The sequence below is a fragment of the Sitodiplosis mosellana genome, unplaced genomic scaffold (genome assembly GCF_009176505.1).
Source record: "Sitodiplosis mosellana isolate CC-2019 unplaced genomic scaffold, AAFC_SMos_1.0 Smas_scaffold_5051, whole genome shotgun sequence".
NCBI lineage: Eukaryota > Metazoa > Arthropoda > Insecta > Diptera > Cecidomyiidae > Sitodiplosis > Sitodiplosis mosellana.
The window spans coordinates 1-3,738 of NW_022600293.1; the positions used below are offsets into that span (position 1 = coordinate 1).

Here is a 3,738-nt window from a genome sequence, read left to right on the forward strand (position 1 = left end):
AAATGACACTTTTGTACGGGAAGTACCCGAAAAAAGCATTTTTCAGGGTTTCGATCAAGGCAAACTGCCATTTTTTTGCAAAAATAATGGGAGTCTGTGAACAATTGAATACCTACTTGCCCATAAATTTGGTCCAAAATCGACATTTCTTGAAATTTTCCTCGAAAAATCCATGGATGAGATTGAAAAAGGAGTATGTTTTTTCTTCGATTTATATTTTTGAAAAGGCGAGTATGTTTTCTGATGATTCTGTTGGCGTTAAAGTAGAGTATGTTGTAGTACCGTCTAGCCTCCGTGGTCTTCATGGTTTTCGCGCAACTGATAAAAGATAACAACATGGTGTCTTCGCAAAAGTTGTGGTACTCGAGGTCTTCTATAACTAAGCTGAAGACAATTATCTCTTATCTCTTATCAGTTGCGCGCAAATCGCGCACATAAAAAAGCAAATTTTATATGGAACTTTTTTTTTCTTATCATTTTTCGCGCTTTTCGCGGAACTGATAAGAGATAAGAGATGACTGACTTCAGCAATATTATAGAAGACCACGCGTGCTACAACTTTGTCGAAAACACAAAGTTGTTATCTCTTATCAGTTCCGCGGAAACCGTGGAAAACCGCGAGGACCCACCAAAAATGAACATACTCGCCTTTAACCATTTTTGAGTCGAAAGAAACTTGCTCTACTCTTTCGTAACAAAGTCAATGAAACATACACTACTCTCAATCTCACCCATAGAAATAGACTTTTGTATAAAAAATCACTCAGAAAGCCATTTTTTAGGGTTTAGGTCAAAGCAAACTGATATTTTTTTGCAAAAATAATGGGAGCCTTCAAACAACCGAACACCTACTTGCCCATAAATTTGGTCCGAAATCAACATTTCTTGAAATTTTGTTCGAAAATGACACTTTTGTATGGAAAATGGTCGAAATAGTTATATTTTAAGGTCAAAAATGCTATGAAAAAAGGGTCCATTGAAATTTTGGTTAAAAATTAAGCGGGAGTTAAACTAAATTGCTGCGGAGCGGAAAAGTTTGGATTACGTATGTAATTCGTTTTATTTAGGCATTGTCTCACTCTTAACTCGCAAGTCATTTAAACTTAATTGTAAGGTCTTAGGACGCGAGCGTTTGCTATGATTGAGAGTAAAATGGAGAAATTTAGCATATTTTGGGTTGAAAGAAAAATCGTACTTTTTGAAGGACATCCAAATGTTGGAAGATCGTTGGGCTCGCTGTATCGAGCTAAAAGGAGAATATGTTGAGGAATAAAATTGAATTTTTCGAAAAAAAATGTGTTTTCATTCAAAAAGTACCCAACTTTTCAATCCACCTAGTATTCCATTCGAATGAAATTTTCCAATTTTTTTTAAAAAAAGTCAAAAAAAAACAATTTCAAAAAAATCAATTTTTTTCAAAAAAACTCAAAAAAAATCAAAATAATCGATGAAATTATTGCGGTTTTTGATGCAAATCGTCATTATTCGTCCCAATTCATTTCAACCGACAAAAATTTCCCCCGAAAATGCGAAGGAGAACGAAAAAAAAATTCTAGCCGGCTATAAATTTTATGGCCGGCTAGAAAATGAAAATTGTCATTACAGCGACAAATGCCTCAAACTATTGGTGGATTTGGGTCCAGGGTCCAGTGGTTTGCAATAGCCGAGAATTAAATAACCTGACATAACAAACCCACCTGCATACGCCGAAAGACGGATTTGAATTTTTCTGGCCGGCCATAAAATTTATAGCCGAGCATTTGGACTCAGCTCAAGAGATCGTTTCCTTTTTTTCGAATTCAATTAGAGATTATTTTTAGGCATCACTTCTTATAAATAGAGATCAATTTTATATTTTTGAAAAAAAAAATCTCTTTTAATTTTCGAGACCAGTTATTTATTTTCAAAATTCATTTAATTTAAATAGTAGGTACTCCATATGTTTTTTTCTAGTGACCATTTAATTTTTTTTAATTAATATTTTTGAAGATTAATTCCTCTTTTTCGCAACCAATTCCAGATTTTCAGTAACCATTTCTTAATTTTAGTGACCGTTTCATTAAAATTAAATACCAAAAAATATGTGTCATGAACAAAATCTTCATCAGAACTGTGATATTACGAGAAGATATTAGTATCACCAACACAGAAAACATTCAATTTAGTACATCTGTCAAAAAGCACGAAGAGGCTTGAGGTACTTTACTTAAAAAGACAAATAACTTGAGCTGTTTTTTGACAGAATATTAATCGATGGTCGAACAAAGCAACAATATTGGTTGGTATGGTCATAGAATGACAAAAAAATGTTTTGAAATTAATTCTACACTACAATCGAAAATGAGAAGGAAATCATCCGATTACTCAGCTAAATTGGTTCAGCTATTCGTCACCTGAAAAATACACATCGATCAAAAAGATCAAACTAATTTCCTATTTTGTGAAAAAAATATGCAAAATTACCATTGTTAGTAGACAATTGAATCTATTCAAAATGCTCTGCAATATTAATTTTGTTTCCTTTACCGATAAAAAGTCTGACGACTTCATTGTGACCTAAAAATAATACAGATCAATGAAAAAGATCAAATCGATATCTTATTTAGTCAGCTTTACCATTGTTAACAGCTACTTGAAGAGGCGTCTGATTCGCATTATTTTTAATGAGAGTATTGGCTCCTTTATCGATGAGAAGCTTAGCGATACTCCTATAACCTAAAAAGTAATTTAGATTGATGAAAAAGAGCAAATCAATCTTCTATTAGTAAGGACAAGTATCCAATTCTAGATCCAATTATTACCATTCTGAGCAGCTAAATGAAGAGGTGTGTTTTTCGCAGTATTTTCACTATTAACATTGGCTCCTTTACTAATGAGCGATTCGACAACATTCTTGTGACCTGAAAAATAACACAGATCGATGAAAAAAATAAAAATGTTTTCCTATTTAGTGAGAACAAATAATCAACATTACCATTCAAAGCAGCTAAATGAAGTGGTGTATTGAACAAATGATTTTTCATTTCATAATTAGCTCCTTTATTGAGTAGAAGTTCAGCAACATTCTTATGACCTGAAAAATAATTTTGACCGATGAATAAGATCAAATCAATCTTTTATTTAGTGGACCTCTCAAAATCTCGTAGACAGCGTTTTTAATGTGTAGAAACGTAAATGGACATTCCGGAACACAGCAATCGTGTAATGTGTAAGTTATGGTGTGGCCGAAAAAAGAAATATGCAATTGAATCCCACCATATCGTGTGAACGTTTACCGTACGTCTAAGTACTGAGTGTATGTGTGAGTACAGCCAGCACTCACACGACATTGTGTGATTCAATTGCACATCGGTTTTTTTCGGCCTACTATAAATCATGTACACATAGCTTACACATAAAGGTGTCAACGAACACCGACTCTGTTCGTTCGTTCGTTCGTGGGCGCTTCAAAAATTGACGAACGTTCGTTCGTTTGTTCGAAAATTTTTGGATTGTTTACGAACGTTCGTTCGTTTGTTCGGAAATTTTCCACGAACAAACGAACACGAACATCGAACTGTTCGAAATTCATACAAAAATTCGAACGTTCGGAAAATTTACGAACACACGAACAATTTTCCACTGTTCGAACCTTTTCATTGATTTTCGAACGTTCGGGGAAAATTTTTCCATCTTCACAAGGAATATTTTGAGCTCAACTCAATTTAATCGTTGCAACGATTGGCCACACACTCGCAC

The 3,738-nt window shown here is 33.9% G+C and overlaps 1 long non-coding RNA gene across 1 annotated transcript; it reads right to left on the bottom strand.

Annotated features, from left to right (window-relative positions):
* Window positions 1–2,461: 2,461 nt before the first annotated feature.
* Window positions 2,462–2,861, bottom strand: LOC129572469 (uncharacterized). The gene is made up of 3 exons (XR_008688454.1): window positions 2,802–2,861; window positions 2,617–2,715; window positions 2,462–2,556 (listed from the first exon to the last, which is right to left on the bottom strand). It is a non-coding gene; the product is annotated as an uncharacterized LOC129572469 (long non-coding RNA).
* Between the last annotated feature and the right edge of the window lie 877 nt (window positions 2,862–3,738).